The sequence below is a fragment of the Mandrillus leucophaeus genome, unplaced genomic scaffold, assembly GCF_000951045.1.
Source record: "Mandrillus leucophaeus isolate KB7577 unplaced genomic scaffold, Mleu.le_1.0 Scaffold71, whole genome shotgun sequence".
Classification (NCBI taxonomy): domain Eukaryota; kingdom Metazoa; phylum Chordata; class Mammalia; order Primates; family Cercopithecidae; genus Mandrillus; species Mandrillus leucophaeus.
Window position 1 is genome coordinate 666,707 of NW_012107697.1, and position 26,738 is coordinate 693,444.

At 44.8% G+C, this 26,738-nt stretch overlaps 1 protein-coding gene across 14 annotated transcripts in view; it reads right to left on the reverse strand.

Annotated features, from left to right (window-relative positions):
• The window catches only part of FXYD6 (FXYD domain containing ion transport regulator 6), a 40,722-nt gene that overhangs the window by 6,703 nt on the left and 7,281 nt on the right, over positions 1–26,738 (reverse strand). The window contains exons 2-3 of one of the 14 annotated variants that reach the window (XM_011964839.1): positions 14,739–14,814; positions 1,188–1,288 (exon numbers count right to left, since the gene is read on the reverse strand). The exons of 9 other annotated variants lie outside the window; for them this stretch is intronic. The gene's annotated coding sequence lies outside the window, so the exon portion shown is untranslated. Of the gene's footprint in view, positions 1–1,187; positions 1,289–9,824; positions 9,920–14,738; positions 14,815–19,560; positions 19,646–26,738 lie in introns of all 14 variants that reach the window. 4 more of the 14 variants (XM_011964837.1, XM_011964840.1, XM_011964847.1 and 1 more) reach the window with 4 other exon arrangements.

Sequence of the window (26,738 nt, forward strand, 5' to 3'; positions counted from 1 at the left end):
TTTTTTTTTTTTTTTTTTTTTGAGACAGTCTTACTCTCTTGCCCAGGCTGGAGTGCAGTGGCTTGATCTTGGCTCACTGCAACCTCCGCCTCCCAGGTTCGGGCGATTCTCCTGCCTTAGCCTCCTGAGTAGCTGGCATTAGAGGCATGTGCCACCATGCCAGGCTAATTTTTGGTATTTTTAGTAGAGACGCGGTTTCATCATGTTGGCCAGACTGGTCTCGAACTCCTGACCTCACGTGGTCCACCTGCCTCAGCCTCCCAAAGTGCTGGGATTACAGGCGTGAGCCACCACCAGTTGACATTTCTTGGACTCTTAGAGAATGCTATGCATCTATTAATTCAATTGGCACAACTGAGTTAGTACAATTAGCAATCACTACAACTAATGCAGGCTGAGAACCTGAAGCTTCATGAGGCTGACAGGCACCAGAGTGAGTAGCAGGGCCTAGATCCTAACCCAGCATAGTAACTCCTCCACCACACTGCCTGTGGGACGTGACTTTGGTATCTCATCTGTGTCCTTCTCTACAGGCCACCCTTCTGTGGCCATCTTTATTTCATTAAGGCCTTCTGTCGCCATCTCTAGTTCATTCTGACAGCCAATACCCTGTCAGAAATGTCTCTTAATATCAGATTAAATGGGGCCAGTAAACCAACGTCCCTCTAGTCTAGCCAGCTAGGTGGGGAGGAGACTTGCGGTTTCCTGGGCCCTTAAGCACTGACAGCCCTCCTTCAGGTGCCCCTCACATCACACCTCAAAAGTGCCCAAGTCAGCTCTTCCCACAGGCTTTGGTTCAGAATCCTCCAGAAAGATGGTTTGATTCAATAAAAGGAGTTTGAAGGCTGGTTCTCTAAGCCTCAGCACCCCAGCCTCTGCTTCCCCAGAGGATGCGGAGATCTCTGCTCAGGAGCTCATCAGTCCTGGTCTCTGGGTGGGTGGCCCCAGGTGGGCTATCCTGGTGGAAGCAGGAGGCAGGGCCAAGAGGTGGCACCCAGGGATAGATTTCAATGGCAGGACACACTTCAGGAGCATGGTTAAGAGCCAGAGAGGAGAGAGAGGCTTTTGCTGAACCAGGAAATCCCAAGGCTGGGTCTGTTTTCCATGTGGGGTGAAACCGGCAGTGGCCTGAACCCCTGGACATCCACCCAGTCCAGGACCCTGATTGCCCCCAGCACGGTCACTACCTACCTCCCCGTGGCCTTGAGCAAGCAGCCACCACTGCACTTCACCTCTCAGCCACCAGGGGTCAGAACGACTGCATCCATAGCCACGTCAAGGCCCAAACCTTGATTCAAAAAGCCTTTATCAAAAGGCGGTAATTTGCTTTTAATGCTATCTCATTTCACATTTGTATTTCCTTTGAATGCTACACTGTATTTTATATGTATAAAAATGTATGTAACACACACATATAATGAGGCATAGTAATAATAGAAACACCAATAACCAGCAGCTTAGGAAATGGAGCTTTACAAAGACTGCTGCAGTGACCTCTATTTCCCTCCACCCCATCCCCCTGCCTTTCTCCCAGAGGTGGCCAGTATCCCGAAAATATATATTTTTTAATTTTATTTATGTATTTATTTATTTATTTTGTTTATTTTGAGACTGAGTATCCCTCTGTCGCCCAGGCTAGAATGCAATGGTGCGATCTCGGCTCACTGCAACTTCCACCTCCTGGGTTCAAACAATTCTCATGCCTCTGCCTCCCAAGGAGTTGGGATTACAGGCACATACCACCACACCCAGCTAATTTTTTGTGTTTTTAGTAGAGACAGGGTTTCACCATGTTGGTCAGGCTCGAACTTCTGACCTCAGGAGATCCACCCACCTCGGCCTCCCAAAACGCTGGAATTACAGGCGTGAGCCACCACGCCTGGCTGAAAATATGTATTTTTAATCATTCCCTTGCTCTTCTTTTAAAAAGTTGCCAATCAACAGATACAAAATTTCAGTTATGAAAAATGAGTAAGTGCTACAGATTTGCTGTATAACACTGTACAGCATAATTAACAATATTGAATTGCACACTTCAAGATATGTTAAGAGGATAGATCTCATAGTAAGTGTTCTTTTCACAATTTAAAATATACAATTCACACACCAGGAAGTTTGCCATTTTAAACTGTACAGTTCAGTGATTTTTAGAACATTCACAAAGTTGTGCGTTCGTGACCGATCTCAGGTTCCAAGACATTTCATCATCCCAAGAAGAAACTTGTATCCGTCGGCAGTCACCCCCAACTCCCCTTCCCTTCGACCCTGATACCATTCATCTACTTTTTGTCTCAATGGGTTTGCCCATTCTGGACATTTCACATAAATGAAATAATAAAATACATGGACTTCCGTGTCTGGCTTTCAAGTTAGCAGAATGTTGTCAGGTTCATCTACATTGTAGCATGTATTTGTATTTTATTTCTCTTTACGGCTGAATAATATTCCACTGTATGGTTATTCACCTTGCTCTTCGTTTTAAAAATATATTTAACACGTACATATATCTAAATATTATGTTGTTTAGTGTAGCTTTTTTGAACTTCATAATTATAATATCATGTTTACAGTCTTTTGAAACTTGCTTTTTCTGTTCAACATTATGCCTCTATGGGTCACTGACACTGTTACATTTAGCTATAGTGCATTCATTTTCAGTGTGGTGTAATATTCCATTGTGCAGGTAAATGATCATGTATCGCTCTAGTCTCCTGCTAATGGATGTGTGTTTTTTTTTCCCCTCAATTTTATGCTATTGCAAACAATGGAGTTGTGGACATTTTTGTGTATACTGCTCAGGCACACATGCAATAATTCTAAGGAAACAGTTTTTCGATTCTTTGATCACCACTCCTGTAAGAAATACATTCTACATTGCAACCCAGCACTAACACATATTCATGTGTACCAGAAGCAATTATCACAAAATAATACTTAGTATGAATGAGATACTTTATTTTCTATTTTATTCTGTTTCTTTACAAAAAATATTTCAAGGCTCCTTAATGGGTCACACTTGGCAGTTTGAATAGTTACGTCCTAGACATAAGCCTAGGACTGAAGTCATTCATTGGGTTGTATAGTATACAAACTGCCCACTTTACACAATGATTTAAAATTGTCCTCCACAGCAGTCATCTCCATGATAATATCCTACCAGCTGCATATCACTGTCCCCATAGCTCTACAACCTGTTGTGGATATTTTCTGTTGTCAGATATTTTCATTTTTGCCAATCTAGAGGTAAAAGATGGTTTTAATGTGATTACATTGTAATAGAGTTGGGCTCCATGTTTGTCATTCCTGTTTCTTCATCAATGATATGTTTTTCATGTCATTTGCCCATTTTCAAGTGAGTTGACATTATTTTTGTTGTTAATTTCTTATTCTGAATACTAAACCTTTGTCATTAAGTATGGCAAATATCTCCTTCCAGTTGGTGGCTTATTTTTTCATTTTTAAAAATTGTCTTCTGTTGAACATAATTTCTTAATTCTAACATAATTGAATGCTGTGATTTTTGTGTCTTAAGACATCTTTTTTCACCCTGAGGTCAGAGTTTTCTTCTAAAACCCCTAAAGCTTTGTCTTTTACATTTAAATCTACTTGACATCCGGAACTGATGCTTGTGTATGGTGTGAGGTAGGAGTCTAGTTTTACTTTCTCCCATGCTGATAGCTGGTACTGTAACCTGGTTTTAGTGGCGGACTGCCTCCCCTTTTCCTCATGATGTGCTCTACCACCTTTGTCACATATCTGATTTCTATTTGGTGTGCATCCGTTTCTGGGCTTTCTCTTTGGGTCTATTGGTCAATTTGTCTGTACTGCATTAAAACTGCTGTGTTTCAGTTATGACAGCTTCATAGTAATCTTGCCACATTGAAAGAGAAGCTCCCATCTTTTTTTTTCCTCTTCCCTCTCCTCCTCTTTCTTCAGGAATGTCTTCATTATTCTTGGTTTTTTGGTCTTGAATTTCAGAATTAGCTTTTCAAATTCATCCAAAACTGTTAGGATTTTCATGGGAACTGCAATGGATCTATCTATAGAACAACCTGGGGAGAAATGACATATTTCTGATCTTGAGTCTCCTGTCTATAAATAAATCTTTTGATTTGTTTAGGTCCTTTTCAATAAAGTTCCATAAATGCTTTCATATAGGTGTTGCACACTTTCTGTTGGATTCATTCCTAAGTGCCTTATCATTTTTATTGCTGCTTTAAATGTCACCTTGTGTGTGTTTTCTAATTTTTGCTGGTAGAGAGAAAAGCAACTGATTTTTACATATTGATCTTAAACCCAATAATCTTGTTAAACTCTCGAATTATTTGTAATAACTTACCTAGAGATGCCTTTGGGTTTTCTCTGTAGATATATCATCTTTAAATGATATTGTTCCTTCTTTCTAATTCTCACACCGTTTATTTCTATTTCTTGTCTTAGTGGACCGGGTAGGAATTCCAGTGAAATGCAGAATAGAAACAATAGCAAACACACACGCACACAACACGTACACACTCACACACAGTCTTACTACTGATTTTAAATGGAGTTTTTCTAATGCTTTGAAAGTTCCCCTTTAATCCTGGTTTCCAAGATGTTTCTGTTTTATGTTAATTATAAACGAGTGTTCTATTTCTATGGTTTTTGTCCTTAAATCTACCAGTGAAGTAAATTATATGTATGGATTATCAAGTGTTAAATCATCCCTGCATTTCTGAGATGAAACCAATTTTTTTTTTTAATAAACAGCTGGATTTGGCTTAATGACATTTGTTTAGGATTTTTGCATCTATGTGCATGAGTGAGATTGGTCTGCAGTTTTTATTTTATTGTATTAACCTTGCCTGGTTTGGGGATGGCAGTACTGGCCTCACAGAACAAGTATCCACTCTCCTGCTAGTTCCCTGAGAGAGTTTGCAGATGATTCGAATAATCTGTTCTTTGAGTGTTTGGTGGAACTAACCTGTAAAATCATCTAGGCTTGGGATTTTCTTTGTGGGAAGATCTTAAATGGCCCATTCAATTAATTAATGGTTATGGCACTCTCCAGATACCTATTTCTTCTTTAATAAATTTAGTGAGTTATAATTTTTAAAGGCATTTTCCCTCTTCTGCTTTCAAATGTATTGCCATAAAGTTATGCCCGTTTTTTTCATTCCTGATGTTACTTGTGACAACTCCCTTTCTCCTTGGTCAGTTTCACCAGAGGTTTAACGATGCTATTAGTTTTTTCAGAGAAACCAACTCTTGGTTTTATTAATTATTTTTATTGTATGTTTTAAAATTTTCTTAATTCTGCCCTTATACGATCTTTGGGTTTCTTCTATCGTTCTTTTTATGTTTATCTTGTTATGTTGGATACCTAGTTCATTAATATTTAGCTTTTCTTATTTTCCAATATAAGCATTTAAGACTGCAATGTTCCCTCTAAGTGCTTTTAAAGTATAATACTAAGAACTAAACAATAATGAAAAACCACACTTCAAAGCTTCTATAATGGGGTGAAAGTACTCCATCAAGGTTGGATTGTTTAGTTCTCAATATACTTTAAACTTCCATTACAATTTCTTACTTTACCTATGCATTAAGAAGTATGTGTTTTACACCGGGTCCTATTGTGGGGAGGGTGGGGGAAGGAGAGCATTAGGAGATACACCCAATGTAAACAAGTTAATGGGTGCAGCACACCAACATGGCACATGTATACATATGTAACAAACCTGCACGTTGTGCACATGTACCCTAGAACTTAAAGTATAATAAAAAAAAAAAAAAGAAGTATGTGTTTTAAATATCCAAATACACAGTGATTTTTATTTGCTTTTGTTATTGACTTCTAGCTTAAGTGCACCAAGGTCAGAAAACATGGTCTGTATGATGTACAGATGCCTTGAAACGTACTGAGACTTGCTTTATGACCTAGTACATGGTCAGTTATTAAAAGAATTATTTTCCATGTATGCTTGGAAAACTGTGAATTCCTTCATGGTTGAGAAGAAAGTTCTATATGCTTATAAATTAAGATTATCAACTGTGTTTAAATTTCTTTTTCTTTTTTTTTTTTGACTGTTTCACCTACCAAAAATCAAGATCGGCACTTTAAAATCTACAGCTAAGTGGAAGCATTTATAAATGTATCCCCATATTTTAAAACCAAGGGGTTAATCTGATCAGGTCTGCCTGCACTGCTTGCTTTTGGTTGCTTGCTTTTTGTTATTTTATTTTTTTTCTCTTTTTCCATGAAGCTGAAGGCCGTGGTAGCTGAAGGCCTTGCCACTGAATGCTGAAACTTAACCTTCACTGGTTACTTTATAGATAACATTCATAGGCCACCCTGGTAATGGTTACTTCAGTTGTTTTTCAGGAATTTGGGCTAGCTCCTGTCCTGTTCAAACAGGATGAGACCACTCACCCTTCCACTGGACGTCTGCAAGTGCCCCAAAGGGTAGCCTTTTGACATCAGAGGGCTAAAAACTCCACCCTCAGGTCATACTAACGCCACCATTTCCTGCACATATGTCCTATGGAATGCCACGAACCCTGACTACGCTTGCTCAGAATGAATCTGCCGTTTCATTCTTCCCCACTGCCAATCACCTTTCCCTATGCCTCAGACCACCCCACTTCCCTTACCAGTAAATATCCCTAAGCCTTATCTTTGGAGAGGCGGATTTGAGAGCTGTTCTCCTGCCTCCTTGCTTGGTGGCCTTCTGAATAAATCTTTTCTCTTTTGCAAAATCTGTGTCACAGTGATTGATTTACTGAGATTTACTGAGCATGGGCAGAGCAGACCTGAAGCTGGCCGATAACATGTCTCTTAGAATAGTCTAACAGATAGTTTAAAACTGTTACTGTCCTGTGGGTTGGGTCTTTTAGAATTATGTAGTGATCCTCCCTGCCTTAAATTCTATGTTACTCTCTACCTTTCTGTGTCCTTATGTGTTGTGTGTGCATCTCATAAACAGCAAAGAGCTGGATCTTTGAAAAATTCTGTATTGTCAAGCTTTCTGTATTAATTGTCAAGTTTACTCCATTTAATTTACTTATTGTGACTATTGATATATTTGGCCTGCTTTCTGCCATCTGTTTTTTCCCTGCGGGAATGTGCTTGTTTCTTTTTCTTTCCCTGCTCTTTCTTTTTTTTGGATTAGTTATTTTTATTTTTATTTTGGCAGTGGGCGGGGGCGGGTCTCACTATGTTACCTAGCCTGGTCTTGAACTCCTGGGCTCAGGCGATCTGCCCGCCTTGGCCTCCCAAAGTGCTGGGATTACAGACATGAGCCACTGCCCCTAGCCTAGTTTGCTTTTTTTTCTTATTGCTTTTCTCCCTCTACGGTTTAGAAATTATAGAAACTATTTTAACCTTTTAGTGGTTATCTTTTTAATTTTTCCATGTGTATTCAATGTAAAAAAATTCAGAGTTAATACCTATAGTAGTTATTAGGCAGAATACCCTCCCTGAAAACACAAAAATACAAATCACCCCATTCCTGATACATATGCTATTATTGGACAATATTTCAGTTCTTTTTAAAATTCTATAAAATAGATACTAATATTTGTACTTCATGAAAACTATGTTTGTTTGGATTCAACCATGTGTGTAGTAACCAGCCTGCAAGATAGCTCCCAGTGTCTCCTGGTATCCAGATCCTTGTACAGTCCCCTCCCACGTTGCACCAGGGTTGGTCTGTATACCAGTAAAATATGCAGAAGTTATGGTATGTCACTTTCAATATGAGGTTATAAAAAACAACACAGCCCCTCTCTCTCTCTCTCTCTCTCTCTCTCTCTCTCTCTCTCAGATTGCTTGTTCTGAGTCAAGCTAGCTGCCATGTCTTAAGGATATTCAGGCACTCCTGTGGAGAGGCCCATGTGGGGGCCTCACTCCGAAAGACTGCTAGGAAATACAGCCTGCCATGAACCACATAAGTGAGCTCGGAAACAGATCTTCTGGCTTCATGAAAGACCTTGAGCCAGAACAACCCAGTGAAGATTCTCCCTGATTCTGTACCCTCAGAAACTGTGTGAAATATCAAACATTTGCTATTTTAGGCTGCTGAGTTTGGAAGTAATTTGCTATGCAGCAACAGATAATGAATTTACAACATATGTACTCATTTGCTCACCATTGTTTTTGAATGTTAGTCATCCTTGAAGCCATTTTCTTTATTCCTGAAGAACATCTTTCAAAATTTTCTTTAATGAAGATCTGTTAGTCAGAAACTCTGTTTCTGTTTATTTGGAAATGTTTTCATTTCACCTTTGTGGCAAGAGACCCTAAGGCGATCCCCAGTCATTCCAGCTTTGAAGGCTTTGAGTAATCTCTTTCTTTTGAATACTGGCAGGAGCTGCAACATACTTCTAACCAACAGAATGTGGCAAAAGTGGCAAAAGGACAGCTCTCAGATGATGATATTGTATCATATAAGCCTCAATCTTGCAGGCTGGAGCTAGAGAATTTTCTCCTTTGCTGGCTTGAAAAAGCAAGCTGCTATGTCATGAGACAGGCTACGGAGAGGAGCACAGGATAAGGAATTGTGGGAAGCCTCTAGCAGCTGACAGCTGCCCCTGGCCAGAAGCCAGCAAGAAGATGGGAACCTCAGTTCTTCTGCCACAAGGAGATGAATACTGCCAGCAACCTGAGGGAGTCTGGAGGCAGATCTTTCCCCAGTCAATTCTCTTATCAGACCACAACCTTAGCCAGCACCTAGACTGTAGCTCGGTGTGATGCTGAAGCAGAAAATTCAGCTAAGCTGTGCCAGACCTCTGACCTAAAGAAGCCATGACATAATAAATATGTGTTGCTTTAAGCTGCTGGGTCTGTGATCATTTGTTATGCAGCAGTAGAAAACTAATACAATCCTATCCTTGAAAGGTAGTTTGGCTATGTACACAATTCTAGGCTGATAATTATTTTTGCTCTGCACTTTTAAGATGTTATTCCACTGCCATCTGGCTTCCATGATTGCTGTTGAGAAGTCTGCTGCTTATATCATCATTCCTTTATAGATGTCCTGTCTTTCTTCTCTGCCTCCTTTTATTTTATTTGCGTGTGTGTATGTGTGTTTGCTGTTGTGAGTTTCATTGCAAGTCTGAAACACAACATAGAACTGATTGTTGTGGATTTCATCAGACTTGAAAGTCCTTTACCTATAGGTTCATCCTTTTCATTGTTATGAAAAACTTTACGCCATTATCTCTTCAAATATGGCCTCTCCTCCATTCTTCCCATTTTCTCTTTCTGAGACTGTGACTAGAAGCAGGTTAGACATCCTCATTCTATTCTCCATATCACTTAACTGCTCTTTCATATTTTCCACTTCCTTGTTTCTCTGTGCTACATTCCAGGTAATTATTTCATATTAGTTTTCCATTTTCTGACTTCCTTTTTAACTGTATTTATTTGCTGCGTAACCCATTCATTTACTTTTGTGTTTCAATGATCATATTATTAATTTCTAAAGGTTCTATCTGGTTCTTTTTGAAATTGCCTGGTCATTTGTGTTAGTCTTTGTTGTTCACTCATTTTGTGTTCTCATCTCTTATTATTTTAACATTTCTTACAGTTATTTTATATTCTGCATCTGATAATTCCAAACTCTTAAATCCTTGGGGGTCAAAATCTACATTTTGTTTCTGTGCCTCTCAATGACAGTGACTTGTTTTTTCTTGTGTTTGGTAATATATTTGATTGTGAGCTCATGTTTGCTACATTTTAATCTGTGGGAAACTGACAGTCCTAAAATGGGGCACTTTCTTTCAGAGAGCATTTGTTTTGCTTTTTCATGGCTGGGGGCAGCCTGGGGCCAGCAGATACCAACCTGAGATCACTTTAGTCCCTCTCAATGGTTCTCGGCTTCATGCAGGTAGTCTCAGGTTTGGCTTCCCAACCTAGATGGGCTCAATGCTGATTAGCCTACAGAATGCAGTAATGTCAACGAGTGTTCACTCTAAGTGCAACTATGGCTTAAGTTCTGGCTATGCTTTACATACTCCAGTGCTAGTTTTTGTTTTGTTTTGGTTTGTTTGAGATAGAGTCTCACTGTGTCGCTCAGGCTGGAGTATAGTGGCACAATCTCGGCTCATTGCAACCTCCACCTCCCGAGTTCAAGTGATCCTCCCGCCTCGGCCTCCCTAGTAGCTGGAACTACGAGCACGCGCCACCATGCCCAGCTAACTTTTGTATTTTTAGTAGAGACAGGGTTTCACCATGTTGGCCAGGCTGGGTCTCGAACTTCTGACCTCATGTGATCTTTCTGGCTCAACCTCCTGAAGTGTTGGGATTTCAGGCATGAGCCACCATGCCTGGCCCAGTTATCTCATGGGGTTTTTGTTTTGTTTTGTCTTTTTGGTAGTGTTTGGTGTGGGGAGAGTAATGGTGACTTATGATTGGATGATTTTCATTCCTTCTTTAAACCAAGCTGTGTAATAATAAACCTGGGATTAATTATTTTATAATGGAAAGTCCCCTTATGATTCAGGCAGTCATACAGTCCTAAAATATCTTCAATCAAAGTATGAAATAAAGTAAGTTTTGAGCATCTGCTATTTGTAAAACATCTCCCTCCCTCTCTCCTTCTCTCTTTCTTTCTCCACTTTACTGCTACTTCCTAGCCCAAGTCCCATCTCCAAATTACACCTGCCCCTTGCTCAGCCAGTGAGGAGTGAGACTGGAGTCAAGATGTGGAAGATGAAACAACACATTAAGGTCTTCAAATCTTGGGGGCCATGGTGTGAATATTGGATGTGAGGCAACAGAGGGAGGGACAAATGGACCAGGCTTCCCATAGTGTCTTCTTGACCAGCTCTAGCCGGAAGAGGGCCTGTGGTGTTGGCAATAGGGCTCCTCCTGCCCCCTGGGAATAGGGAAAGCACATGTCAATGGCTCTGGGCCACCAGGCACAATGCGCAGCAGTTCAGGTTGCTGCTGTGCCTTCCTTTCAAACTCCAACAATCACCTCCATTGATTCTCAGGTTCGAATCCATTATACAAGTAAACACTGAACTGCTAGAAAGGACCATACTATTATGGGCTCTGCAAAGGATAAGTAGGTGAACAAGATACAGCCTCAGCTACCAAGGAGAGGTAGGATTTGGTGGCAAAGGGCTCTGATCCATCAGCAAATATGAAGAGAACTTCCCAAGAGGTAGAGACGCCATGCAACAATAGTCCAGAGAGAAGGGGGAGCAGAGAGCTCAACAGGGAGCCAGGGAAGTTTCTATGAAGGAACTGACATTCCAGCTGAACCTTAAGAGCAGGGTAGGATTTTGATAGACAAGGGGAGGGAGAGAGTAGAGGAAACGCATTCCGGCAGAGAAGACAGCATGAGCAAAAGCAGTGAGAGGGGAAACAGGAAGTAGGAATAACAAATGAGATACAGTTCAAGTTCAAGATCAGTTCAAGTTTCGCCTTAAGGCATTTCATTCCATAGTAGCTGTCCAAAGTGGCTTCCCCAAATGAGGTCCAACAGGAGATGGCCTTCATCCACCAGTAATGTCTGCATTGCCTGTGAGGGAGCTGTGACAGCAACCTACCAAGTAGCTGCCATTTCTAGTGTAAGATACCTTCCAAAACAGTGAACAACCCAGTTGGAGTAAAGCATGACGGGGTAGGTGGTGAGAACTCAGATAAGAGGGTTGGAATCAGATTGCAGAGGCTCTTGAGTGCCAAGCTAAAGAGTTAAGACCTGCCTTTGTATTCTAAAGAAAATATTTCTGATCAAGTTACAGTGTGAAAAGAAATACTGTCACAAATTTGAAAAGTGACCAATTCTCTACTCCTCCAAGCTGCTGTCCCAGCCTGGGCTACATCAACCACACCTCAGCATGGGCCCCCACGGGGGCGGGGGAGGTGGGCCCTAAACCCATTTTAAAAAATCTCATCGGTGATACTGTTGACGCTGCCCCTGAGTGGAGTGGCCAAGTACACACACAGAACCTTTGAAGGGCCACAGAATGCCTTTGTCTCACTGCTGCACCCAGCTTGGCTTCCCTTCCATCTCATGTACCACCCCTCCGCACCTCCCACCCTCCCAGTGACCACACATTCCTTTCTCCCTCCTTCCAGGGAGGAAGCCAGGCTGCTGGAGGCTGGCTGGGGTGGGGAGGATAAGAGGCTTGGCAGTGATAAATCTCAGTTCCGGGCGAGAGAGTCTAAGGGGTAGATGGAAGAGAGGAAGGAGGAGTCACTGGGGGAGGGAGATCCAAGGCTGAAGTGAGTGGAGAGGGCACAGGAACAGGGCGTGCACTGCTGCATGGGCACTGGGCCCTGGACCTTTGCCTGGGGGCCTGAGGACCTGGCTCGCCGGCAAAGGGGCCCTGAGAAATCATCACTGCTGGAGTGGGGGACTCCCTGGCTGCATCACTCTCCTGCTGCCCAACTCTTCCCCTCTAGACCATTTGGATCACTCTCCCCATCTGGAGAATGGAACCAATCACATGTTGCTGCCTCCTCTAGAGTGTATTATGAGAACAAATTCCATTTCCGCTCATTTTTCCTCTCCTTTCCATGCTCTCGTTTATCTCCACATTGGCAAGCAGCTGAGGTTTCGGGTGGCAGCAGCACTTCCATGTTAATTTTCCTCTCTGATCCTCCTGCTTGGCTGCTGGCTGCATGTGCGGGAGAAAGCAATCAGAAGAGTTTCTCCGGCAATTATCTTCCCATACTGAGTCACATAATTTCATTTAATTGCTGGGTAAAAACTGCTCAGAAAGAGAAGCCACTAGTTGATGATATAGCAACATGCTCTATTATTTTTGATTCCACACAGCAGTGAGGTAGATCAGAATACCCAGTACCATTGTGAAAATAACTCAGAAACAACCTCCCTTGAAAATGCAGAGGCTCCAAATTACAGTGAAACTTCATTATCTCACCCTCATCCCTCCCTCCCCCTGCTCCCGAAGCTTCACTCGCCTCCCCTGGCATCCCACCTGCTTGCTTTCCTGCAGGCTCAGCCCACGGATGACAAGCCCTGAGGGGTCATCGGGCCTGGGTCTTAGCAGGATGCCCCAAAGAAAGATGAGGTCTCACTTCAGACAGATCATCCCAGAATGGGGCCTTTGATGGGGTCGCAGAATGCCTAGGCCCCACAGTTTAGTCTAACTGGTTATCCTAGACTATTATTATATGCGAAGGGATATGATTTAGCCTATGACGTATCTAGATCTTTGCAAACAAGAAGTCTATTAAAAAAAGATTCGACTGTGTATATATTGAGTATAACCAAGATGTGAGGTCTACCAGCTGGAGTTAGCATCACACAACTCATCACAGTCGGTTACAGTGATTGGGCTCCTGCTTTTTATTTGTGAAAATGGGGGCCCAAAGAGAGATGAGGTATCTGATTCATCCAGTTATTCAGGGGCGGGGCAGGGCTCAGAACATACACCTCCCACTCCTGACTGCTGTTTTGATGTGCTGGGATTGGGAGGTGGGCAGGACAGGGCTGGCAGAGCAGCGGCCAGGAGGAACACGGGAAAGGAAGGCTGAGCAATGCCAAAGGGAAGTGGGGCAGCCCGGCTGGAGCCAGGGAAGAAGGCGAGGCCCTGCAGGAATGGGGTGGCCAGGGACATGAGAGGGCAGGAGGGAAGCCACTGACAGCCTCCTTGGATTGAAAAACAACCGTGGACTGGAGATGGGAGGGGACGGTGCTGGCTTCAGGGAAGGCAAGGGATGGAATCATGTCTAGAACGGGTCTTCTGGAGGCATGAGACCCAACTGCTCACTCTCTCACACAGGACGGCAAACAGGTGATGAGAACAGGTCTTTCCCATTATCCCCGGGTGATGTGGTGAGTTTGGCGCAGGTGGCTAGTGCTGCAGCATGGATCTGCATTGCGTAAGGTCAAATTAAGAATGAAAACAGAGAGGTCCCAGACTGAAAATTATCACAGACAAACTGGTCAGATGTACTGGGAAAGAGGTGGAATTTTTTTTTTTTTTTTTTTTTTTTTGAGACGGAGTCTCGCTCTGTAGCCCAGGCTGGAGTGCAGTGGCACGATCTTGGCTCACTGCAACCTCCACCTCCCAGGTTCAAGCTATTCTCCTGTCTCAGCCTCCCGAGTAGCTGGGATTACAGGCACGTGACACCACGCCCAGCTAATTTTTGTATTTTTAGTGGAGGCGGGGTTTCACCATGTTGGCCAAGATGGTCTCGATCTCTTGAGCTCGTGATCCGCCCACCTCAGCCTCCCAAAGTGCTGGAATTACAGGCATAAGCCACCACAACCAGCCCAGGAATCTTTATATTCCTAAGACCTTAGCAAGTCTTACTGTCTAGGAGGAAAACGGGGAGAGTGGTCTGATCTATTTGTGCTAAGCAAGACCTCATGGAGATAAAGGACTGGCTCTGAAGGCTTTTTAAGGCCTCCTTAGCCCTCTGTTTCCATGAAAGGGCCGTACCTGCACTCTATCAGCCTTACCGTCAGTTCTCTATTCTCCATGCTCATGAATGGGACTTGGGGGAGTGGTCAGTACAAACCAGCAGAGAATGCCCAAACCCTGGGCTTGGCTTTGGAATGTGTTTTATTTTTATGGGAATTGAAGCCTCATAATGCTTTCAGACAAATGATAAAGAATCCCAGAGAGGCCTCAGTACTAGAGAGGCTGGATATTCTTCTCCTTGATCTTCCCTGGCACCCCACCCCAGCCCCACTCCAGCGTCTCCCTACTTCCCATCCAGGCTGGGGCATCCGGGTGCCCTTGGCATCCAACCAAAATACCTCCCTACTCACACACAGCTGTGCTTTTCCTCTCCTAACTGCCCATCCTTTTTCTGCTTCCCATCTCAGATGCTCTGGCTGAAGTTCTCTTGCAGGATTAAAAGGAAAATGAAGGACAAAAGGACAGTCATCATCCACTCGGGGGATGTATGTCCAGCAGAGCTCCAGGGGGCTTTCCCAGGGTCCCTCCTGGCTGAGCCCGGCACCCCTCACTCCCTCTCCATGTCAGGGCTGCTTTCTCCCCTCACCTTGGGTCCCATGTGACCACCAGCTTGGAAACAGGGGTAAGGACCACACTCAGCCTCACACCCCCAACTCTGTGCCCTAAACACTCTCCTGTCAAAGTTCCCAAGCCACAGGGACCCAGAGCCAAGGCCCAGGTTCATCCTCTGTTTTTGTAAAACGGAGGGTCGATTCTGCTTCAGTTCCTTCCTCTATCTCTCTCTCTCTCTCTCTCTCTTTCTTTCTTTCTTTTTTTCTTTCTTTCTTTCTTTCTTTCTTTTTGACGGTCTCGCTCTGTCCCAGGCTAGAGTGCAGTGGTGTGATCTCAGCTCACTGCAACCTCCTCCTCCCAGGCTCACGCGATTCTCCTGCCTCCTGAGTAGCTGGGACTACAGGTGCGAGCCACCACACCCGGCTAATTTTTGTATTTTTAGTAGAGACGGAGTTTCGCCATATTGGCCAGGGTAGTCTCCAACTCCTGACCTCCAGTGATCCGCCCACCTCAGCCTCCCAAAGTGCTGGGATTGCAGATGTGAGCCACCACACCCGGCCAATTCTGCATCAATTTCAACCCCTTCTGGGAGGCTGCTCAAAAGTCTGTTTGCTCATGGGGCTACAAGATACAGCTCCTGCCTCCTAGCACTGTGTAAGACTCCCGCCCCAAGCCAGTGTGTCCCAACCCCAGGTCCAGCCACACCCAGTTTGGCAGGACACTGTGGAGCCACTGGGTGGTGAATGTGAATCCCCTGAGGAGGGAGGTCCAGGGTTGGAGCTCCTTGTGCCTTTACAAAGCCCACCTCTGACTCACACTGCACACTCCCAAGGCAGCGGCCTTGAACCAGAAGGCTGGACACAGAGGTCCGCCTGCATCATAGGAGCCCTTCTACGGATGCCACGGAAGAAACTAAGAGGAACTAAAAATTCTGAGATGAAAACCCACACTTGAGGCCCAGTCTGGGGGTCTGTACTGGATACAAGAGGTAATCATTACAATCACGACAAACTATACAGGCCAGGCACTATTCTTAGTGATTTAAATATTTATTCTCACTTCATCCTTAAACATAACCCGATGGTATATGCACACTGGTAATGTGCACCTGTGGCCCTTTCATGAAATCCAAGACCTAAGGAGGCCTTAAACAGCCTTCAGAGCCAGTCCCTTGTCTCCAAAAGCTCTTGCTTAGCACAAATCAATCAGACTGCCCTCCCCCTGTTTTCCTCCCAGTGAGACTTGCTAAGGTCGTAGGAATAGAAAGATTCCACCTCTCTCCCAGTACATCTGACCAGTCTGTCTGTGATCATTTTCAGTCCGGGGCTTCCCTGTTTTCATCCTTAGTCTGGTCATACACTACACTCAGATCCACGCTATGGCAATAGCCACCTGCACCAAGCTCACCCTCACCGCACAGCTGGGGTCATGGGAAAGGCCTGTTCTCATCACCCGCTTGCTCTGCTGTGTGAGAGAGTGAGGAGTTGGGCTTCACGTCTGCCGAAGGTCTTTTGTTATCGTCAAACGCATTTTACAGGGAAAGAAACTGAGGCAGGGAAAGAGAGGTGCCCTGGAGAATAAGTGCAGGATTCTGGACTTCAGCCCTGCTCTGTCTGCCTGGCTGTTGGTGGAGGGCAGGGAGCTTTCCTGCTATGAATGGGTTTCCTTCGATCCCAGAGCCAGCCCCAAACTCCAGCCCTCGGGCCCCACCTCACAACGAGGGATCACATCCAGTTGGGGGCAAAGAGCCATGAGGGACCACCTGCACTGTGGTTCTTTGAAGGGCCCAGCTTCCCTAGGTAGCTGCCACCCTGTTTTCTCATTCCCATCCCAGTCATTGCAGGCTGAGGCCGCAAGACACAACTACCCGAGAGAGTCCAACCAGTTCTGCAGAGAGTCACAACGCAGGGGCTCCCACCTCTGGATGAACATTTACCAACCAAGCTCCCAGCATCTCTAGCTTCACACATATTCATGTGCTAGAGAGACAGCAGAATGTACAATCCTGCCAGCTCACCCCTGAGAAAGCACTGATACTCCCTTGTTGGACAGAGAGCTGTTTATTCGGGTGGGGGATTTTTTAAAACAGGTTGCAGAACCCTGCAGCTGATTAGGCCGAGGGTGAGCGCATTGGGTGTAGGCAGCACAGAATCAGTGCAGTATCTGTCAGTCCATTCCCTTGTCCACTTTCCAAGGCTATGATCAAGGTCAAGTGAGATAATACATGTGAAGGTTCTTTGTAAACTGTAAAACACTCTGATAACAATATGTAACATTCATAAGGTGCTCATGCTATGCCAAGTGTTGTTCTAAATGGTTTACGTATATAACTCATTCTACCCTAGTCCTAAGCAGTAGCTATTATTATGATCATTCCCTTTACACAGATGGGCAGACTGAGGCCAGAAAGGTTAAGTAACCTGCCCAAAATTCCAGAGCTAGAAAGTAGTAGAGCCTAGATTAAATCCCAAGCAACCTGGCTCCAGGGTCCTTGCGCTGAGCACTCAGCTCTCCCTCCTCTCTGCCACTCGTGGCTCTGTGGTCTCGGGAACATTACTTGGCTTTTCAGAGTCTTGGCTTCTGTAACTGCAAGACGGGGGTAAAAGCATGCATCTCGGGAGCAGTGAGCGTCTGATGAGGTGGTCTTTGTGCCCACATCAGTCCCCTCTTCTGTGAATGGCATCCCCTTTTGGAAGAGAGCCTGCTCCGCCCCTACTCCAACCCTGCTGGTCTACAGGAGCCTGCCAATCTCAGCTTCTCCCCTGTAGCTAAAAGACACAGCAGAAAAGACCTCAGCATCCTGCTGGATGGGAGGAGGAGGAGTCTGTCGGGGGAGAAGTCGGCCAGCAGCTGACAGGTACAGAGCTGGCAGGGGAGAGAGGCAGGGAGGAGGGGCCCGGAAAGCTTCCTAGCTGTGCCTCAGGCTCCAGTGTTCCCAAACCAGAGGTCCCACCCTTCCTGAGTCTGGCTCTGTAAACTGTATATACCCCTGTTTCACCTAAACTAGAAGGAGTTCTGTTGCTGTCATTTGCAATGAAAAGAGATGGCCTGTGGACGGAGCTGGGTACAGTGCCTGGGGAATAGTAACTGCTGGAGAAGCATCACCTGTTAGTATCATTACTGTATCACTCCCCAACTCTGTCCTTGGCTTCCTCCTTCATTTCTACCTTTTCCAGGAAAATGGAAAGAGAAACAGAGATGGGGGCTAGGGAGAGGGCCGCAGTAACTTCCTCCCCCTTCTCTTCCTTCCTCCTAACATTGTCCTCCAACCACTGGAAGGCTCCAGGGTCCTCATGTGGTCACAGGGTGTGGAGGGGCCTCAGCCCACACCTGACACCAGCTCCCAGCCACTGCCTTTTCCTGCCTCAAGACAAACAGCCTATGTCATCCAGAGCTGTAGACAGGTGGCCCAGGGAGGACACATCTGGCTGGGACAGCAGAAGCAAGGGACACATCTTCCCAGGCCCAAACTGAGGGTGCCCCCATGAGAGACACAGAAGCAAGACGGACAGAGGACATGAGGCAGCAGGAGAAGTGAGAAAGTCCAGAGGAGGAGAAGCTGAAAAGGCGATGCCCCCGAGGAAGTGGAAGAGGCAGGCAAAGGAAAGAGAAAGAGCCTTCAAGATGGGAGAGGCTGGCCCAGGGGCCAAGTCCCCACAGAAACTGAGCTGGAAAATGGGAAGGAGGGACACAGGTGGTGAAGCCAGGAGAGGTGGAGGCTGCTGAGAGGAGAGAATTGGTTTTGGAAGAAGCATCAAGCAAGGCCTCATGTCATCCTCCTCCCTCTGAGGCCTTGGCTGCCCTGGGTGCCTCCACCATGTCCTGTGTGCCCCACTCACACAGATCTCCCAAAAAGCAGAGACAGGAAAATGCCCCAGGGCAGGGTCTGAGAAGGCAAAGTCAACAGACAGCTGCTGTTCCTGGGAGAAAACATCTCACGCCCTTCCCTGGCTACAGGGCTGCTGCCCAGAAGACACACTGTCTCTGCTGGACAGAGACCAGGAGCCTGCGGCTATCCCAGACCAAGGCCCAGCCCACAAGGTCTTCAGCCACCTCCTCTGGTTACCATGCCCAATCTTCTTCCTTCACCAAGGTCATTCAAGGAGAAGCCACTGCCTCCCACAAAGGGCCCCTTCAGGGTATCTCTCTAGAAGGGCTGGGCACTGACACACACAGGCAGGGCCAAATGGACTCCTGCAAAACCAAAGTGCTATTCCTAAGATGGCCCTGTTACTCTGCTTGGGTTGAGGAGGTCACGGCAAGATGTATCAAGATAGGGACTCTTGTTCCTCAGCCCTGGGCCCTTCAGTGTATCTGTGACTGTCAAACAGAAAGGGGAGCTACTGTGTCTTACATGTTGCATATTCCTGTTCCCTGCCCACATTGGTCAAAGGGGATGATGATGATGATGAGGATGATGATGATGGCGATGGTGTGATAATGTTAATATCACCAATCATTTATAAAACACCTTATTCACCAGACAACATTACAAGCATTAGCTCAAAGAAACATCACAACTCCATGGGATGTTGGTTATTACTGCCATTTTACAGATTAGAAAAAGAGAGGCTCAGGCTTATGCTATTGCCCAAGGCCCAACAGCTAACAAAAGCATACCTGGAACTGTCACTAATTCTGCTGGTGCTACACACCTTCCACTCTTCCTTGCTGCCTCCCTGGCACATGTGGAAATGGGCAGGGACTAAGGGAAATAAAATCAGAGGCCCCAATTTATTCCTGGAATGCAAAGATGGTTCAATATATGAAAATCAATCAATATAATATACCACATTAGCAAAACAGAGGGAAGAAAAAAACCACAAAATCATCTCAATTGATGCAGAAAAAGCATTTGACATCAGCATCCTCCCATGAGGAAAACATTCAACAAATTAGGAATAGAAGGAAACTACCTCAACATAATACAAGTCATAAGTTTAAAAAAACAAAAAAAACAAAAAACAAACAAACAAACAAAACCACAGCAAACATCACACTCAATGGTGAAAGCCTTAAAGCTTTTCCTCTAACATCAGGAAGAAGGCAAGGATGCCCACTTTCACCATTTCTATTTAACACAGTATTGAAAGTCCTAGCCAAAGCAACTATGCAAAATAAACAAATAAGTAAAAGGCATCCAAATTGGAAAGGAAGAAGTAAAATGATCTCTGTTCACAGATGGTATCATCTTATACACAGAAAACCCTAAAGATCACATATAAAAACTGTAAGAACTGATAAACTCTGCAATGTAGCAGGACACAAGGTCAACACACAAAAAACAATTGCATTTCGATACATTAACAGTAAAAAATCTGAAGAGGAAACTAAAAAACAATTCCATATCATAATATCAAAAGGAATAACATATTTAGAAATTAACCAAGAACGTGAGAAACTCATGCAATAGAAACATTTCTCAAATAAATTAAAGAAGATGTAAATAAACAGAAAAAATAGTCCATGTTTGTAGATTTAAAGACCTAATATTTTAAAGAAATTAATACTACCCAAAATGATCTATAGATTTAATGCAATCCCTATCAAAATCCCAATGACTTTTCTTTGTAGAAATAGAAAAATCTATGCTAAAATTCATATGGAATCTCAAGGGACCCTGGATAGCCAAAAAAATCCTGAAAAAGAACAAAGCTGAAGGACTCAAGCTTCCTGATTTCAAATTTTACTACAAGGCTACAGTATCAAAACAGTGTGTGACATAAGAACAGACATGTATACACCAATAGAGTAGGATAAAGTCCAGAAATAACCCTCACATATGTGGTCAAAAGATTTTTGACTTGGGTGCCAAGACCATTCAATGGGGAAAAGACAGTCTTTTCAGCAAGTAAGTGCCAGGAAAACCAAATGCAAAAGAATAAAGGTAGACCCTTACTCAACACCATACACAAAATTTAACCTAACTGGATCCATGACCTACACGTAAAACCTAAAACTTAAAACTCTTCAAAAAAAAACACAGCAAAAGCTTTATGATATTGGATCTGTCAATGGTTTCTTGAATATGACAACAAAGGCACAGCCAACAAAACAAAAAAAATATACAAATTGGACTTTTTTTTTTTTTTTTTTGAGATGGAGTCTCACCTTGTTGCCCATACTGGAGTACAATGGCTCAATCTCAGCTCACCGCAACCTTCACCTCCGGGGTTCAAGCAATTCTCCTGCCTCAGCTTCCCGAGTAGCTGGGATTACAGGCTTCCGCCACCACACCCAGCTAGTTTTTGTATTTTTAGTAGAGACAGGGTTTTCTCTATGTGGGTCAGGCTGGTCTTGAACTCCTGACCTCGTGATCCGCCAGCCTCGGCCTCCCAAAGTGCTGGGATTACAGGCAAGAGCCACCACGCCTGGCCAAAAAATTGGACTTTATAAAAACATAAAAATGTTGTGCATCAGAAGACACAATCAACAGAGTAAAAATACCACAGAGTGGAAGGAAATATTTTCAAATCATACATCTGATAAGGAATTAATAGAGACTTCCTAAAACGCAACAACAAAAAAAGCAAACAATCCAATTCAAAAATGAGCAAATAACTTGAACTAACACTTCTCCAGAGAAGATACACAAATGGCCAATAAGCACATGAAACGATCTTAACCTCAATAATAATTAGGAAAATGCAAATCAAAACTACAATGAGATACCACCTCACATCCGTTAGGATAGCTACTATAAAAAAAAGAAAGAAAATAACAAGTGTTGGTAAGGATGTGGAGAAATTGGAACCGTTGTGCACTGTTGCTAGGAATGTAAGATGGCACAGCTACCGTGGAAAACAGTAGAGTGGTTCCTTAAAACATTAAAAATAGAATTCCCATATGATCCAGCAATTCCACCTCTGGATGCATACCCAAAAGAATTGGAAATAGAGCCTTGAAGAGATATTTGTAAACCCATGTTCACAACAGCATTATTCACAATAGCTAAAACACAGAAGCAACCCAGGTGTTCATCGGTGGATTCATGGATAAGCAAAACGCGGTATATACACATAGAGGAATATTCTTCAACCTTAAAAAGGAAGGAAATTCTGACACATGGATGAATCTTGTGCCCAGCAGCTGTGAAATGGACAGAGGCTGAGGAGGAACGTAAGAGTGCCCGTGGTGAGGTTGAGCATCCTGGCCAGGCACGGTGGGTCACGCCTGTAATCCCAGCACTTTGGGAGGCCGAAGCAGGTGGATCACCTGAAGTCAGGAGTTCGAGACCAGTCTGGCCAACATGGTGAAACTCTATCTCTACTAAAATACTAAAAATTAGCTGGGCGTGGTGGTGTGTGCCTGTAGTTCCAGCTACCCGGGAGGCTGAGGCAGGAGAACCGCTTGAACCCGGGTGGTGGAGGTTGCAGTGAGATCGTGCCATTGCACTCCAGCCTGGGCGACAGAACAAGACTCCATCTCAAAAAAAAACAAAAAACAAAAAAAAGAGTGCCTGTGTAAGGCTGAGCATCTTTCCACATCCTTATTGGTTCCAGCTACAACATGGATGAACCTTGAGGACGAGATGCTAAGTGAAATAAGCCAGTCACAGGACAAGTACCGTATGATACCACTTTTTTGAGGCACTAGAGTAATCAAAATCAGAGACAAAAAGGAGAATGGTGGTTGCCAGGGGCTCCGGGAAGGGGGAAGTGGGGAGTGAGTGTTTAATGGGTATGGAGTTTCAGTTTCACAAGAGGAAGGGAGTTCTGGAGATGGATGGTGGTGATGGTTTCACAACAATATAGATATACTTGCCTCGCCGCTGAAATGTACACTTAAAAATGATAGTACATTTTATGTTATGTGTATTTTATCATACTAAAAAAAAACTAGGGGAAAAAATAGGTATAGGTGATGGGAAAAAAAAAGTTGAGCCTAACTCCTGATCAGGCTGGACTTACTTGATGAGGGTGTTCTTACCCAGGCCAGGGGAGAATAACCCAAAATACAGCTTTTCAAACTTTGGCATGCATTATCCCCTTTTTCCCCCTTTCACATTTTCTTGCCCAACTCTGTTCTGCTGACTATGACTGAGGTTGGGGTAAGGCTGGGACCCTGGGGCCTGTTGAGAGGAGAGGTCTTGGCAAGTCTGCTACCCATTGTTGGATCCCAGCTGTTCCCAGCGATGCCCCATCACTCCCAGCTGAGCTTTGGCATCAGCACACTCCTGTGTCCCTCTCAGCCTCTGTCCATCTCACAGCTGCTGGGTTCCCTGCTGCACTTTGCCTAGCACAATACCAGTGCATTTATGCTGAGCACTGGATGGAGTCCCAGACCAGTTGTAGGCTATCCTGTCCACTGGAGCTCAGCTCACGGTGGATGCCAACAGAACTACTAGCCAGCAGCCTTTCACCAGTGGGCTGCAAAGCTGCAGATCACGTTCTTTTCTGGTATAGCTCAGAATTAGATGAGGGTGTAGAATTGAAATAAAGGCCACCCCTACTCAAAAATGTATCTGCCTCCACAACAATTCTTCCTTAGGAGAGACGTTTAAATGTCACGACATCACTACAAGAGAAATACTCCCAATCCTAACAGTCATTTATATCTTGGCCTGAGTTATTTAATCAGATTGCTTTCCACAGCAGAGAAATCTGCCTGCATTTAGGTGGAGAAACTGGGGGAGAAAGAGAGTACTTTTGGAACAAGGTGTAATTTTGGAAACAATGGCACCCTTATCCTTCCAGCAACCAAGTTAACAAATATTTATTGATGGCCTAATGTTTTCCGGGCACTTCACTCAACACTGAGAACACTGCAGTGAGCAACACAGACACCGTCCCTGCCTCCCTGCCTGACAGAGCTTATAGACTCACCAAGTTTCCAAGGGTTCCTCTCTCCTTCCCCATCTCCACACTGCATCTGTGGCAAAGTCCTAGCCATGCTTGCACTTGCAATATCTCTCTAATCGGAACTTCCTTTCCATCACTCCTCCGAGTAACTTACCTAATAGTGTAGTAGCTGGACCCATCTTTAACCTCCTCCTTCCCCTCTGTCCTGGACACTGATTACTGCAGGACTAACCTGTCTAAAGTGTATTCTGAATACCTCCCTCCCAAACTCGAAGGCATTCAGTGGTGCCTCTATGTCCTATTTAGTTCTTTAGAATCCAAACTTCTTTTTGGCATATGAAAACCTCTAAGTGTACCTCTCTTCTATCCCTCCAGTATCTTCTCATTATTTTCAGCTAAGATGGTCTACTTTCCATCTTCCGTCACATGTGTCTCTAACTGCGTGCCTTTGTGTGTATTCTGTTCCTTCTACTTAAATACCCTTCCCTTCCTTGTTTATTCCAGTTCTCAACTCTGGTTGTACCTTAGGATCACATGAAGAGCTTCAGAAAAAAAAAAAAAAAAAAAAGAAAGAAAGAAAGAAAAGAAAAAAGATGCCTGGAAATCAACTCAACCACACTCAGCTCTAAAGCCGGGCCGTGTAGCCAAGGCATCGGTAATTTTGAGAATCTCCCCCACTCATTCTGATGTGCAGCCAAGGTTAATAAATGCTATCTTTGTCCAGCTGCCACTCCACGTAGACCCCTTTCTCCAGACTCCAAGAGCGCCTGTTGCCTGTTGTTGGCACTAATTTGGCACATTGCACATTCTGTCTCATGCTCGCTTCGTTAAGATTCTCCTATCAGAAAAGTCTCTGTGCTACCCCATGATCTGTCCTCACCCGGGATGGTGAGGGCAGCCGAAAGTGCCGGCTGATGGATTGGTATGGAGCGAAGAGAACACAGCTCCAATCACCAGGCCTTGAAACTGTGCCGCACAGGGGGCATGAAAGGGATGGAAAACCCAGTCCCGTCAACGTCAACAGCAATGAATCATACTGATTGTATCATCTTGGTGTGATGCGATGAAAACGGCACTTTCTCTCTGTGATCTTCCTCCCTAAAACCCATCACTCCAGTCTAATCACGAGGAGAACATCGGACAAATCCCATCAGGGCCGCATCCTACAATACACCTGATGGGTGACCCTCAGAACTGTCAAAGACATCAAAAACAAGGGAAGCCTGAGAAACGGTCACGACCCAGAGGCACCTAAAGAGGCACGACTCAATGGAGTGTGGTATCCTGGATGGGATCCTAGAACAGAAAAAGGACATAAGGTACAAATGAACGACATTTTAATAAAGTGTCAATGTTAGTCAATATTATTGTACCAATATTGGTTCATTAATTGTAACAAATGTACCACCCTAATGTAAGATCGTAATAATAGCAGAAACTGCATGTCAGGGGAGAAAATTGGAACTCATACGATCTGCCCGAGTTTTCTGTAAATCTAACTGTTCTAAAAAGATAGTCTATTCTTAGAAAAATAATAAAAATTCAAAAATTCAGTTAAAAACAAAAGCAATCCTCAACCTCATCCCAGCACAAGGCGCCTGCTCGCTTTCTCGGCGTTTGATGAATCTGTAACAGGAGTTTGGCTTCTCTGGTTCAGAGCCACGGAGCAAACAAACAGCCATCAAGGGCTTTTTAAGCTGTCTTTTAAAACAAGTGCTTTGGGTCGACCAGAGGCCACAGATCCATCAGTGGAAAATGCACCCAGTTCCCTCAATTTGCATTTTAAATGCCCATCAAATAAACAATTAAGCATCAATTATTGTTAAATCACCTAACTTGAAATGATTGCTGTCCCCGCCCAGTCAGCAAGGTTCCAGAGAGGAGCCATGAGGAGACTGGACTCAGAGCCTGGCAAAGGAAAGGACAGAGCAGAGGGTGGTGAAATTCCAGCAGTCCAGGGCTCAAGGAGGCTGCAGACACTGCTGAATTCCCCAAGCTGCCAGGAAGGCAGCTGGACAGTCTAGGAGCAGGACAGCGCACCTCCGCCCGGCGCATCACTGTGGCTGACACCTCCCAGGGTGGCCTTTCCCTCTCCTGTCAGGCGCCTTCAGTAGCCCAATGGCTGGAATGCTGCCCCTCCATCCCTCTTTCTTGGAAGAGGGACACTCCCACCACTAGGGCACCTAGGCCGAGTTGTCAGGTCCCCTGGACTCAACTGGCCCAGACCCAACCCAGCCCAGCTGCACAGGGTGGAGGCAAAACTCTCTTTGTCATATCGCAGGGGACTTAGTTTAACCTGGAGGCACCTTTACCGTTAACATGAAAACATGAAGTTCCTTCTAGGGAAGAGAAACTTGGACAGAGGAAGAGGAGGGGGGAGAGAGAGAGAGAGAGAGAGAGAGAGAGAGAGAGAGAAAATAACTGACTGTGAAAAGAAATAAGACCTCTTCCTTAGAAACAGAAACAGAATTCACAAATCACAAACCCAGGCCTGTTTTCTGGAAGTCTCCCTGGAAAGATCCCAAGCTGGACCACGAGCAGAGGCATGGTGGAGACAGAGACCTTAGCCTCTGGTCTTTCAGTGCAGGCCTGGCTTTGTCCTCCAACTGCATGCGGGTCACTGTCATTCCAACCACATCCCCTCATCCTTGGCCCTCTCTGCCCACACCAGATATTCTGAACTGGGGCAGTCCCATTCTCATGGCCCCAGCCTGGTCCCTGGGGCCCCAGCTCCCTTCCCAGGTCTTGCTGTCACCTCACCGTCACTGACAACCGTGACTCTGTGGCATCCCAGCCATCACCCATGGACTTCTCACAACAGCCCTCAGAAGCAGGCACACAGAACAGTACTGCGAGGCCAACTCAGGCACGGGCCAATGCCGCGCCTTGTCCAGAGGGAGTCAGGGTGGGATTCAGGCCTCCTGCCTGCCAGCACAGTGGCTGAGGCCTCTCTGGCTCCCCAGGAAATCTCGGTCTGGCTCCAGAGAGTCTGAATGG